The sequence below is a fragment of the Amblyomma mixtum genome, chromosome 5, assembly GCF_055824585.1.
Source record: "Amblyomma mixtum isolate Tamu chromosome 5, ASM5582458v1, whole genome shotgun sequence".
Taxonomy (NCBI): Eukaryota; Metazoa; Arthropoda; class Arachnida; order Ixodida; family Ixodidae; genus Amblyomma; species Amblyomma mixtum.
This window is the reverse complement of record NC_143016.1, coordinates 183,148,388-183,163,564: the sequence shown is the minus strand read 5'-3', so window position 1 is coordinate 183,163,564 and position 15,177 is coordinate 183,148,388. Positions and strand designations below refer to the sequence as shown.

The window sequence follows — 15,177 nt, the reverse complement described above, 5'->3', positions numbered from 1 at the left end:
AGTTTGGAAATCATCTAGTGTGGGGTCCTACGAGGTTCGATCTTAGGGCCAATCCTATTGTTAGTCTATATCAACGATAATGTAAATATATCTGGAACATTGGACATGATCTCATACGCAGATGATACGAACGTCTTATTTAAAGGATATAGCATAACCAGCCTAATAACCCAAGCAAATACACGGCTGCAAGGCCTGTCGGCGTGGCTCTGTTGCAATCAGTTGAACTTGAACATTGAAAAAACAAACTACACTCTTTTTCGCGCAAAATCAAGGTTGCTGATGTCTCGATCCATCCTGTTTTTGAAGGGAAACCTCTGAAATGCGTGAGCGTGCACAAATTTCTCGGAGTATTTTTTGATGAATATTTGAGCTAGACTCGACACGTGATGCAGTTAAGGATAAAGATTTATAAAATCACTGGCACGTTGAATCAACTGAAGTTCATGAGGCCTGACTGGTTTAAACGCCAATTGTACTACGCGCTAATTTACTCTTGTCTATAATATTGCATATTAGTATTGGGAACTACAACGAGAACCAATCTTGAAAGACTACACGTGGTACAAAAGAAGTATTTAAGAATAATCGCAAATAAATGAAGATATGAACACACCGCACTTATTTTTCAGAAATATAATATATTGACAGTTTTCAACATGTTTCCGGTCCAGCGTCGCTATGCATGTATATCAAGGTGTCAATTCTGTTGGTTTAATATTTTTTTAATCCTAAAGACGCCAGAACTATGCTTATATATATAGAGAGAGAGAGAAAGGACGGAAAGGCAGGGGGGTTAACCAGGCGATGCCCAGTTAGCTAGCCTACACTTGGGGAGGGGAACTTGGGGAGGGGAACTATGCTTATAATTTACGTGAAGGCAAATATGTCAAAAACACAGCTCGAACATCGTATGCTGCACAGTTAGCTGGCCATCAAAGTCCCAAACTACTCAATACATACGCTCAGCTAGACGACGCCCTATCCGAGTGTTGTTCTTCATAGTGCTATTGTAGTGTTATGTAATAGTAATTGTCCAGAGGATTTTTGTGTATCCTACAATTTTTGTCGTTTTGCTTTTGTTAGTGCGTGTGCATCGTTCAATATTTTTTATTTATTTAAATATACTGTCAATCCCCAGAGGGATTGTAACAGGGGTGGGTACAGAAAAACAATTTTACAGTATTATTAACAAAGAATTATACCAGAGTGAGTGGCACAATCGACTGGTTACATTAATACAGGACGTGTCAAAGGATATGTAACAAGAAATTCAAGAGGCAACACAGAAAACTTACTGTGTTTCAAAATACATAAATAACAATGGTAAGTACAGAATTTGTAAAATTAGGATCATAAAATACATGCAAGTATTGCAGCACCAAACAATGAAAGCAAAATGATCAATGTAATAATGACACATATCATACAATAGTTTTACTCTGCGTTTGGCCACAATAGCGCTTCCTCTACAAGCTGGGTAAACTTTTCAGACGAGCTTTGTTGTACAATTACTGGATCAAGTTTGTTCCACTCGCGCACTGCGAGAGGAAAAAAGGACTAGAGGAAGACGTTGTTTTTACACGAGAATTTCTGAATTGTGAGAGCGTGTTTGTGGCGTGTGTTTCTAGAACGATTGATACTAACAAAGGCTAAGGGATCAATCTTAAAGGAATTGTTAAGCAGTTAAAATAGGAACTTCAAGCAGTGTACCTTGGCTCGGTTAGTCAGCGTCGGAAGGCCTGCGAGATGCAGTAGTTCAGTTGGGGAATCGGTGCGGCGGTACCTGTTGAATATGAAACGAACAGCCTTGCGCTGCACGCTTTCTAACATGGTCACATCGTTTTTCACTTACGGAAACCAAGCTATGTTGGCGTATTCAAGAACTGGACGAATAAGGGTGACATATGCGAGTTGTTTAGTGCAGGGAGCAGAATGACGAAGCATACGTTTGAGAAAAAACAGTTTGTTCATAGCTTTTTTTGTGACGTTTCGAACGTGCGTTGGCCAGTTAAGATCTGATGTTATTGATACGCCCAAGTATCGATACTCCTGCACTTTACGTAGTGGGACGTTGTTGAGGCGATATTCAAAATTTAACGGTGTCTTTTTCTTGCTAACTGTCATGGAAACTGTTTTGTCTGATTCATAATCATCTGCCATTTATTGCACCATTGCGCGACACGATTCAGGGCGTTGTCAAGGTTTACTTGGTCATTGGAATTTTTCATTTATTGATAAATCACGCAATCATCTGCGAATAGGCGAACTTTAACATTTATATCCCAGGTTACGTCGTTAATGTAGAGTAGGAATAAAAGCGGAGCAAGTACTGAGCCCTGTGGGACGCCGGATAGAACGGGAACTGTGTCTGAAACGCATTCACCAAGCTGTATAATCTGGTAGCGATCTGCAAGATAGTCACTAATCCAGCGAAGAATCGGGCCGTCTCGAAATAAGTTCTCTAGTTTAGATAACAATTTCATGTGGGAAACCCGATCAAAGGCTTTTGATAAATCTAAAAAAAAAACATCAATTTGTGACTGGTCGTTTATGCCTAATGCGAAGTCATGGAGGGTTTCAATTAGCTGGGTAACGGTAGATAGGCCGGATCTAAACCCATGTTGGTTTGAACTAAGTAGATTGTGTTCTTCTACAAACTGGGTCATGTATCTAAGTATTATATGCTCCAGTAATTTACAGCACGTGCAGGTCAGTGAAATGGGACGATAATTAGTCGGTGAAGATGGGTTGCATGACTTGTACACGGGGACTACTTTAGCTATTTTCCATTCTGATGGTAAACGGCCTTCCCGGAGTGATTTTGAGCATACGAGGTCTGTTAGAAAAGTATCCGACCTTTTGCCAAAGAAAAACAATTGGCATAACTGGAGCGTTGGAAACCTAATAACCTTCAAAGTAGTCTCCTTGGGATTCCACATACTTCTCCCAGTGGTGCTGCCATTGTTGGAAGTATTCCGAAAAAGTTCCTTTCGAAATGGAGTATAGGTCAGCTGTCGTTGCAGCCATAATGTCCTCTCTTGTCTGAAATCGCGCTATTTTCAATGGCCTCTTGATTTTAAGAAACATCCAGAAGTCACAGGAGGCCATATCAATAGAGTAAGGAGTCTGTTGGACTACAGCAGTCTGGTTTTTCGCCAAAAAAGTGTGAATTTAGTGCGAGGAATGTGCAGGAGCATTGTCATGATAGATGCGCCAATTTCCTGTTGGCCTCAACTTCGGCCTCTTGCGCCGCACAGCACCACGCAAACGACGGAGGACATCCCTGTAGCACTCTTTGGTCATTGTTTGACCCTGTGGAGTGCGTACTCGTGGTCTGCCACACAGAGGGAGTCAAAGAAAGCAGTCATCATCACTTTCGCATTGCTGCGCACTTGGCGGGCCTTCTTTGGTCTTGGTGACGTGGAATGCTGCCATTGTGACCACTGGGAGTTGGTTTCCGGGTCGTACCTGTATACCCAAGACTCGTCACCAGTTATTATGATGTTGATGAAATCGGGGTCACTGTTTGTGGAATCCAGCATATCCTGTGAGACTTCAACACGAAGCTGCTTTTACTCCACCGTGAGCAGCTTCGGCGCGAATTTCGCCGCATCTTTCTCCATGGCCAAATTTTCGGTGATAATGGAATGTTCAGAAAAATTGGTGATGTCCACCTCTTCCACAATTTCTCGGATAGTCACACGATGGTCCCGCGTCACCACAGCGTTCACTTCGGCAATGACCGGGTCATTTCGGCATGTTGATGGCCGACCGGAGCGTGGCTCTATCTGCACCGATGTGCGGCCGTCTTTAAACCAATTATACCACTGCTTAATCTGTGTGCTGCTCATAGAATTTTCACCGAAAGCCGTCTGAATATTCCGAATAGTTTCCACTTGGCTGTCGCCAAGTTTCTGGCAAAATTTGATGCAGTAGCGCTACTCCTGTCGCACCGCCATTTTCCTTGCAAGAAAAAACCGACGAGAGCACTGCGCACTGCCTCACTCAAACGCTGCGTACCAGTGACTGACGCTATCGGCAGGCGAGAAAAAATTTCTGCATGTGCACTAAGGTTCAAGGTAGGCTGGTGCAAGCGTGCTTGTTTCAAATCCGTTAGGTGTTCGTAAAAAAAAATAAAGTCGGATACTTTGTTAACAGACCTCGTACAAGAGAAATGAATTTACTGATTGGTTCCGCATACCGTCTCAGAAAAGCATTTGGCATTCCGTCCGGTCCGTTGCTTTTCTTCTCGTCTAGATTCAGCAGAAGCGATAACAGTCCCCTCTCAGATATAATAGGAATGCCTGGAAGTTTGACGTGGGCGGTAGTGCTGGGCCTGCATTCAGGAAGCTGGTTGTCGTCTGGCGTAAAAATGGACTGAAGGTACCGGTTGAATGAATTTGCCTTTTCTCTGCCTTCCTGGGGAGATACCGGTGGATGAGGGTTTGGACGTTGATTTAGATAATGCCAAAACTTATACGGGGCAGTTTTCATAAAATTGTTTAAAGTGCTACAGCAGGAACGTTCTTTTGAGCATTTAATTTTACTCTTAAGTGACTTTGTTAAATCCTGGATCCGCAATTGGTAGGCTGGGACAGCTCGTAACTTATTAGATTTGCGTAGCCTTTTTATTTTGCGCTTCGTATGTATTATATCACGCGTGATCCAAGATTTTGCTTACGGATGATCTTTTTGGTTGAGGGCACAAAACTGTCAATGCAATGCCCAATATGAGCTTTGAATTGAAGCCATGCCTCGTCTATGCTGGTTTGTTCATTGGTGCAGAGATCATAGAAATCTGGAAATTCGTGAGCAAGGTATGTAAGTATGGCTGCGTCATCTGCTCTATTAAATACGTGTACACTTTTAAATGGACGATGAGAGCGGACGACATTCGGTAAGGACAAGGTGCACACCACCAGTTCATGGTCAGAAAGGCCTTCATGTGTATGAATGTTAATTGTACCGCGGAGGACGTGGTCTGTAACAAATATTAGGTCGAGAATTGTTCTGGACGCTCCCTGGATGCGAGTGGGCGGGGAAACAAGCTGAGTTAGATTAAATGTGAATAAAAAATCAACCATTATGGAGCTTGCCACAGTTCCTGAACCCAGAGAGATCCAGTCAATTTCTGGAAAGTTAAAATCTCCTGCCATTAGTATCCTGCTGCCAGACATATGCTTTAACATGTAATCAAACAAGGTATCTAGGTACGAGTTTTCTGCGTTTGGTGGCCGATAAACAACACCAACGTGTGCGATACCATTTGTCAGATAAATCTTACACCAAACTGCTTCAACTGTTGGAACGTCCGGCATGACTGAATATTTTATGTCACCTTTAATAAGCAGAGCGACGCCCCCTCCTTTTGATTCTCTGTCTTTTCTTACAATTGTGTAGCCCGGCGGCACAATTTCACGGTCTGAAATGTTTTTGTGTAACCATGTCTCTGTAACTGCGACAATATCGGGTTTAAAAACCAGCACAATAGCTTCAAGTTCATGTGTTTTATTTGTAATACTGCGTGCATTTAAGTTGAGTACAGTTATTGACGTTTGCTCCTGGTGATTCGCTTTCCACTGTTGCTTTGATCTTCGTTTTTTGGCTCAACTGGAACAATGTCACTGCTCTCACTATCCCGTGAGAAGAGCTGACCATTTGTTTTCACTTTGTCATATACCAGAGATACCTTTTCTTTCCTATCACGGTGTTCTTTAGTGCGGTTCCATAATTTTTTCCTAACATTCCTGACAGCAAGCGAAAAATCTTCTCCAATGGAGAAACCGGAATATTTTAGTTTAGAACATTGTTTAAGAATGCTAAGTTTGTCTCGGTAGTCAAGAAACTTCATTATTATAGGCCTAGGTCTAGTTTCATTGTCTTTACTTGGTCTGCCCAGACGATGAATTCTTTCAATGTCTGTCTTTGTAATTCCAAGTATACCCTCAAAGACCGTTTTCGTGACAGTTTCATGCAAAGTGTCTGGAGTTTCATCCTCCTGCTCCTTAACACCATAAATGATTAGATTAGAGCGACGGCTGCTGTTCTCAAGCTCATCAATTTTGCTGGTCATGGTAGTAAGGTTACGTTCTAATTCCTTAACTTTCCTGGCACACTCCGTGACTTGCTTTTCAAGCCCACTAATTTTTTCAAGCTTCTTTTCTATTGCAAAAAGCTTCTGGTTGGTTACAGCTTTACCTTTCTTAATTTCCTGAATGTCTTCAGCAATTATCTTCAGCTGTTCAGCAATCGTTTGGTCAATAGGGCCGGGATTTGCTTCGATATCACCGCTAAGCAAAAGCCGATATCGGAGCGACACAATCACATTCAAGAGCAATTCACAAAGCGGCTGTGGGCACGGCAGCAACAGTAAGCAGATGATGTTACTTCTAAATGATTTCCCGTAACGTTTGCTCACCTGTGCAAAAAATGCGAACGGGTTGGTGACGCTCATCTTAGCGTTGCCGCCGCGCCCACTGCCCAAATTTTACAGTGGAACTGCAGAGGTTTCAAGGTCCGTACTCAGCGGGCCGACCTACGGCTTTTCCTAACAACGTACCCCAGTCCTCCTGCTGTAGTGGCCCTCCAAGAGCCGGGGGACGCAGCCACCCTCACAAATTACTCAGTGTATCAGCAGGATGCGCAGAGCTCCCTCTGCGTACATAAAAATTATACGGCCTCCCCGGTGGACCTGGATTACAAGGCGATTTTCTCGTATGCGATGGTGACGATCCTTCCGCTACGCAAACAGGACCCCCCATTACACGTACTCAACTTTTACAGCTGTCCCAAACTTCCAAACGTCACATTTGCAGACTTATTCAGTCGGGCGTTAAAGGTGGCGAACTGGGACCCCCTCATAATCGTTGGGGACTTTAATGCCCCCAGCCCCTTATGGGGATACATACGTGAAAAAAACGAGGACGCAAGCTGGCGGAACTTGCGTCAACGTTGGGCCTTACTCTTCACACGGACCCTGCACAACCCACTCGCATTGGGAACTCCGTGGCACGCGACACGTGCCGAGATCTCACCTTTACCAAAAATATTAGATATGCAAAATGGCACAACACCGAGCAAACCCTGGGTAGCGACTACTGCATTCTTGCGACCACAATCCGCACCAAACCCCTTACAAGACCTCGCACTAAAGCAACCCTTCCAGACTGGACCAAATTCAGATCCAACTACACTAACCGTACCCCTATAGCGGATCAAGGTTACACTACCTGGTCCCAACACCTCATCTGCGAACTCAAAGATACCGAACAGCACATTCAGCTCTCAGAGGCGAACCCGGCGGTGGACAACCACTTCCTTCAACTCTGGGAAGCCCGGCACAGCCTCGTCCGCCGATGGCGCCGGCAGAAGAACAATCGGCAACCCAAAATCCGCATCGCGGAACTCACCCAACAAGCGGCAGAGTATGCGGCCCAACTCGCCGACCCGAACTGGGTCGACCGATGCAACACCGCTGCTCGGCAAATGTCAAGCCGGAGCACGTGGCGCCTTTTCCGCGCCCTCATTGATCCGACCCAAACCCGCACCGAAACACAAAAACATCTTCAACGAGCAATTCACGCCTTCAACGGAGACACAGCCAAACTGGCTGACGCGCTCCGAGACAAATATCTGTACACAGACCAGGATTCGCGTGGTCCGGCGTACTCTTATGCAGGTTCTGAGAACGCAGAGCTGGATCGAACGTTCCAGCTTCACGACCTCAAAGCGGCCCTGGCCAAAGTGAAACGAGGGACAGCCCCGGGCAGGTACAAGGTAACTGTGAAACTTCTCGCCTACCTACCCGAACCGGCCTACGAGCGGCTGCTCGAATACTTCAATGCCGTCTGGACGGGAGGTACGTCTCTCCCAGTGGATTGGAAGACGGCTCTCGTCACATTCATACCCAAGCCAGGCAAACCTCTCAACACTGACAACCTCCGGCCCATATCTCTCACTTCTTGTGTGGGGAAGTTGATGGAGACCATGGTCCGTGACAGACTATCCACCTACCTCGAAACGCACAACGCCTTTGCAGACACGATGTACGGGTTCCGCCCACACCGGTCCGCACAAGATGTGCTGCTGCAACTTCATAGAGGGATTCTTGATCCCGTCGGGCACCCTAGCGATGACAAGGTGGTCCTCGAATTGGACTTGCGGGGTGCTTTCGAGAATGTGACGCATGATATCATCCTCTCCCACCTGTTCCAAGTGAACTGTGGGTACAACACATTCCAATATATTAAGCAATTCCTGACAGATCAGCAATCATATATCCGACTCCAAGACAGTGAACATGGCCCGTACCAACTTGGTACGCGAGGGACTCCACAGGGAGCAGTCCTCTCGCCTCTTCTCTTCAATCTGGCCATGATGAAGCTCCCTACCCTGCTGGGTGAGGTCCCGGGTGTGCAGCATGCCCTGTACGCGTACGACATCACCCTCTGGGCAACACACGGTTCGGTTGAAGAAATCGAGGCCAACCTGCAGCAAGCGGCGGCTATTGTGGACGATTATGCACGCCGCTGCGGCCTTGTGTGCTCCCCGAGCAAATCAGACTTCGTGCACATACGTCCCAATCCAAGGTGCACAACCAAAATTGCCCTCTCCCTGCTTAGTGGCCCGATACCTGAACACGATGAAATCAGAGTATTGGGACTCTACATACAAAAGAACCGCAAGATTGACACCACGCTGAAGAAACTCCGCAAGGTGGGGGTTCAGGTGGGCCGTATGGTCCGCCGGGTATCAAACAAACGAGGCGGGTTGCGATGCAAAGACGCCCTGCGGCTGGCCAATGCATTCGTAACCAGTCGAATCCTGTATTCAGCACCGTACCTCCACCTGCGCAAATGCGATGAGAGCGCTCTCGAAGTGATCCTCCGAAAAATCTATAAGAGAGCTCTCGACCTCCCAATTGCAACGTCCAACCAACGTCTCCTCGGCCTGGGGATGACGAACACCTTTGGGGAGCTGCGCGAGGCTCATCTCAGCAATCAATACTTGCGGTTAAGCAAAACACGTGCGGGTAGCCGCCTACTGACTCGCCTCCACATCAATTACACAACCCAAGAGGAGAAGCGGGAATCCATGCCCGAGGCCTGGCGCTTCGCCATAAAGGTTCGCCCCCTCCCCAATAACATGAGAAAAGATGCCCAAGATGGTCGCCGCCTCGCGCGAGCGGAGCCCATTTCCAAGCAGTATGCCGCTCGACCAGGGGTATTTTACACGGACGCGGCCGGTCCACACCATGTCCGGTCCACACACGGCTGCCGTTGTCCACCAAAACAACACAGTTCAGGGCCTCACCTTCCGTGCCCCCAACATTGCATTCGCGGAGGAAGTTGCTATTGCACTTGGAGCTGCGGATCCAGCGTCCCGAGTCATTATCACCGACTCAAGGGAAGCTTGCCGCAATTTTGAACAGAGCCAAATTCCAGATCGTGCCTTCCAAATTTTACACAGATGTGAGTACCGGGATTTCCCAACCCGCCGCACCATCATCTGGGCCCCAGCACATGCGGGGACGGAGGGAAATAAGGTAGCGGACACTACCGCCCGCGCGCTTAACCACCGGGCATCGCCTCTCTCGCCGCCTGATCCGACTACTGATTTTAATCCGGCTATTACTTTTCGGGAGATCTCTCTCCTGTATCAAAACGCTCACGGCCGATACCCACCCCCTGTAAAGGCTTCAAGAAGGCAGAGGAGCGTTGGCTACATCGCCTCTACACCAACACGGTACTCTGCGCGGCAGTGCTCCAACATCTCAATTCGGCCTTTTCGGGCGAGTGTCCACACTGTGAGGAAGTGTTGGCGGACACGTATCACATGGTGTGGGCATGCCCTGCCAATCCTGCTTTCCTACCCCACCCCCACCCCACCCGAGAGGACTGGGAGGCTGCCCTGCTCGGCTGCTCAACTCTCCAGGACCAACGAGCCCTGGTGACAAGAGCCCGGGCCGCCGCGGAGGCCACAGGGTCCCGGACTAGGGATCCCTCCTAGTGATTGTGAGAGCCGGGCCCTTCAGGCACGGTCCAAGCAATACCTCTCTTGTATATAGTATAAATAAATGTTTTACACCACCACCACCACTTCCGAAGGATCCGGCGAAGCCGCATTTTATACTGGATGGTCCTGATGTCCGTGTCGATGTGTTTGTGGCTTCCGTTGATAGCCGCGTGGTGCTGTACGAGATATGATAGTCGCGCTGGTGAAAAGTGGCGGGTCGAAACGCTGGGATCCCTTCAGCGCCTCCAGTAGTCCGAAGAATGGTCACTCACGCTTGACATGCCGATGGCGGCGCCTCTGGTAGCAGCAGCAATCGAAGAAAAACCTTTGCAAAAAATGCGAACGGGTTGGTGACGCTCATCTTAGCGTTGCCTCCGCGCCCACTGCCGAAGGATCCGGCGAAGCCGTATTTTATACTGGATGGCCCTGATGTCCGTGTCGATGTGTTTGTGGTTTCCGTTGATAGCCGCGTGGTGCCGTACGAGATATGATAGTCGCGCTGGTGAAAAGTGGCGGGTCGAAACGCTGGGATCCATTCATCGCCTCCAGTGGTCCGAAGAATGGTCACTGACGCTTGACATGCCGATGGCGGCGCCTCTGGTAGCAGCAGCAATCCAAGAAAAAGCTGTGCAAAAAATGCAAACGGGTTGGTGACGCTCATCTTAGCGTTTCCGCCGCTACTTGCCTTCCACAGCCGCTTACTGCAACACATTTTTGCTTTTCTTCCCTTTTGTACTTTCTTTTTTTTCTCCCCATCAGTGCAGTGCTACTTTCGATCATCGCGCCATTCTCTGAAGGATGTGTGCAATAAAGGTTCCGAGGCCCCGTCAGACGTTTGAATACGCCTGTTGCCTCGGCTGTCCAGACAGGGAAATTAAATATGTATAAGCATATACACTCTACTGGTTTCTGCCATCAATAAAATGCATGAATGAATGAGATGTTTTTTTGTCTCGGCTCTGGTTTTAGTCGGATCGATCAAGGCTCGAAAGAGACACCAAGTGCTCCGGCTAAACATCTGTCTAGCGGCCGTGTTGCAGCGGTCCACCCAATTTGAGTTGGCGAGATGGGCCGCACACTCAGCCGCTCGTTGGGTATGCTCGGCGATGCGAATTTTGAGTTTCCGATTATGTGTTTGGCGGCGCCATCTGCGGACGAGGCTATGCCGCGTCTCCATGAGGTGCAGGAGGTGGTTTTTCACCTCCGGCTTGGCCTCTGATAGTTGAACTTGAGTTTCTACCGAACGGAGATGTGTAACCAATTCTTGTTACCACGTGTGGTAGCCGTAGGGGCCGGATTAGTGTAGATGTGCTGGAACTTTGTCCAGTCGGGCGGGCGCGCTTGGGCGTGGGATCTTCCCAGTGGTTTGGTTCTGACGCTGGTGTTGAGTATACAGTGGTCACTGTCGACGGTTTCCTCGGTGCTGGTCCATTCCGCGTGTCTTATGTTGTTTTTTTTTATAGTAAGGTCCGGACACGTGCCCAGAGTCATGCAGTTACCCACCCGCGTTGGTTGTGCAGGATCGGTGTGTAGGGTCAGACCCAGCCTGAACGCAAGTTCCGCTAGCTTGCGTCCGCACTGCTCTTCACGCACGTACCCCCAGAGTGTGCTATGAGCGTTGAAGTCGCCCACAATCACCAGGGGGTCCCTGCCCGCAGCCTTCAGGGTGCGACTGAAGAGGGCTGTGAACGTTACATTTTTTTATCTTGGGAGAAGAATAGATGTTAAGTATACTTGAGGGTGCGTTTATTTTTAGGAGGAAGAAGAGTGACCATCACATAGGAATAGGCAGTATTGAGGTCCAAATCAACGAAGTTGCCTGTGTAATTTCTGTGGACTGTTATGCCGGGAAACCCGCCCGGATTCCAAATCTGCAGGCCGCGAACTTTCTGCTGCGAACGTCCCATTGACAAGCCCTGGTGCTGCGCCGCAAGGACACACGCCCTAACGCTCCCTTGACAAGCCACGATGCTGCGCCGTAAGTCAGCATGGTCTTGAGGAGAAGCATCGGCGAGCAGCGTGCCTGGACACGTCGCTGGGTGCCAGACTACGAGGCGCTGCTTTCCCTTTCCCCAGGGTGTCACCGCGCACGGCAAAATTTCAAGCGGGTGGCCGGCGCGGTCGCTGGTTGGTCCTTTCGGACTGCCGTCGAGTGCTGCCTTTGGATTGGCCAATTCTGAGGGACCGCCGTTCCTCAGGCTATATAAGCCCCACCGCTGCCGCTTGGATAGCAGCTGCAGCTTGGAGAGAGTGACCAAGTGACCGACCCACCGTGAGTCGAGTGCTGCTCACGAGTGGAGTCGGATGGTGTGACGTGCTGGTGTCTCGCTGATCGTCGCTGTGCGAGAACAGTCGCATTGTGTAGTTCTCGGCCCCCGTGACGATGTTCAACTATATTATGCCCTGTACATAATGCATAAAGCGTTTTTCTTGATCTCACCGACGCCGGACTCGGAGTCTTCGCTACCTCCAAGAGAGCTGGCAGCGCTCAGTCACGAAACGGGTGACGAGCGCTACGGGACCACCTCTATGGCACAACATTGGATGGCAGCTATGGGATCGACCGACATCAGCTACCTCGGCGCGGTGAGTGCCTGAAGTTTTCCTCAAACGCCAGATTTTCTCTAACACAGGTCATGGTAGCTTAGAGAATTTTGGTGTAGCATTGTGTTAACCTTGTGTGTTTCAAGCCTAGGAAGAGTGTTTTGAAAACCAAGGCACGCTGAAGGGGAAATAAGGCAATGTGTAAAATGCTTGCGCGTGGCTAACTAGTAGTGATATAGTAGTGTACGGCAAGTATTTTCTAAAAGGGCAAACAGCAAGAGGCCATTGTGAACGATGGAGGGTTGCAAGGTCAAAGAACTTCTCCAAATTTGTGAGGAGTTGGGCATTGATTTGGGCCCAGCAAAAAGAAATAATGCGATCCCTGAAGCCATGAGAACCGAGGACGTGACGGCTGAGGAAGCCGAAGAGGCCTGGGCTGATGTCATTGAACGGCGTGAGCGGGAGGAAAAGAGGGAGAAGGAACGTCGCGAGGAGGAAAGGGAAGAAGCATATGCACATTCATTTCTACCAAAAACATCCCGTGACTGGAACCATCTACCTGCTGACCTGGTCGCTATCACCGACAACCACCGATTTCGTACTTGCCTTACTAACATACTTTGAAGCCCTTTTTTATTTTATTTTTAAAACTTGCACTGGCGCTTATCATGATCTGTATGACTGTTCCTTCATTTTATAATCTTTTTTTTTACGTTGATGCTGTACTCTGCTGCATTCTGTTCAACCAAACTATTGCACATTTGTAACCGACCCGTGTGCTTTGAATACGTGCCGTTTTTGTTCTTTTTTCATCGTTGTTGTTGTTTTCTTTATATTTTTTTCTGTTTCCTTTTATTAACCAAATTGCATAGTGTCCCTTGTATTTCTGCCCCTTCCCTCTACAATGCTTTTGTAAGCCCTGAGGGTAAAATAAATAAATAAAAAATAAGAGGAGAGGCGGGAGCGCCAGGCGCTTAGAGAGCACGAGGTAAGAATGATGGAGCTGGATCTCCTCGAAACCTCGCCAACGCCTATTCTTGCTTCTACGACAGTTCCCTCTAACGGTCCAAGAATAAGCGACCAACTGCCGCCCATGGTCGTCGGCGAGGATATGGATAGATACCTCGACAAAGTTGAGCACGTGTGCAAGGGTAATGACATTGAGGCTCTAATCTGCGGCCCAGTGCGTGGCTGTGAGTCACATAAAGGTAACGCTGAAGCGCCAAGCCAGAGCGCAGCGTTAGCGGTAAAGTGCGATGTTCCAGAGATTACCGCTGCGATCCTGAAAGATGAAGGCGTAGCGCCAAGATGTAGACCACAGGAGAGCGAGAAGCTGTTCTCTGCGGAAATTGAGACAGGTCGCTCTGAGTTCGCGACGGGCAGTGGCACACCGATAGCGCCAACTGAGAGTTCGATCGTAGGTGAGGAATGCCGCTCAGCGCTGCATCGAGTCAAAGATCTGCTTAGTGAAGGTCAAACTCCAGCGTCTTGTGATAGACTGCCGGAAAACGAGCTCTTGTGCTCAAAGGAAATAGCACCGAACGGTTCGTCAGGTGAACCGTCGCCTGGCACTGCTAGAAAAGCGCAGGTTTTGTGGCTGCGCAAGCAAAGTCTTGCTCGGGACGAGTGCATGAATTCTTCAAGACCAGATTTTGCTGGTCAGACGAAGGCTGGTAGCTTGAAGGATGAGGGCACCGAAATAACCGGAGAATCGCACAACAGATCCGCTAGGGCAGTTCCCAAAAAGCGGCGGCGTATAAGAAAAACCAATGTGAATGGTTGCGCTAAAAAGGGAAAAGTGCGGAAGAAGTTTGTACGATCGAGGGCCGGCAATGTGCGTAAGAGCCCGAAATTGTCACCTTGGAGCCCAAGAGTTCGCAGGCGTCGCGTAAAACGAAAGCCGACTCACCAGGCGCAGCCTGGTCCAAAGCGTACTACGGCGCTGTGGAAGAACCGCAGGAGAATTCCTAGGATTCGGGACGGGTGTGATGGACTCCAGAGAAGGGTGCGCGGTCGCCACACAAAAGAGCGCCACAGTGCACGCGCTAGTCAGAAAGGGAAACGACATGACTGGGACCGAGAAAGGAGGAAGCGCCCCTCTCGCTTTAAGCCTTCCAAGCGCTGCCTAGGCTTTGGATGCATGTCGCGGAGAGGCGTGACTAATCAATCCCTCAGGTTCTGTGAAGCGCAGGCTGGTCGAGCGGCCGTCCGGCCGCGACCGCGCAGGGCGCGGCTGAAGTTTGTGGATTCTAAGAATACATCTTTCTTGTATTTAGTGTTTGCTTTTTTTGGTCATTCACTCAGCTGTAAAAAGAAAGATGGAGGCAAACCAAAATTTGAGCTTCGGACTTAGAAACGGGCCGTATTGTTTCTCTAGCCTGATGGGCAGAGTGATTCATGGTTTCGGCGGGTTCGCATTGCCATACCTCGACGATGTTGCCATCTTTTCGGACACTTGGGAAGAACATCTCGAGCACTTGCGAGTCGTATTTTGCAGGTTGAAAGAGACAGGCCGTACTGTGAAACCAGCTAAATGTCACATAGGTTACAGTGAAGTGACTTATTTGGGCCATGTGGTGGGGTGCGGCTAGCGTAGACCTTCCGACATCAAGGTAG

The 15,177-nt window shown here is 48.7% G+C and overlaps 2 pseudogenes; both read right to left on the bottom strand.

Annotated features, from left to right (window-relative positions):
• The window catches only part of LOC149345021 (uncharacterized), a 48,159-nt pseudogene that overhangs the window by 20,728 nt on the left and 12,254 nt on the right, over positions 1 to 15,177 (bottom strand).
• On the bottom strand, positions 5,549 to 10,678 carry LOC149345022 (uncharacterized; annotated as a pseudogene).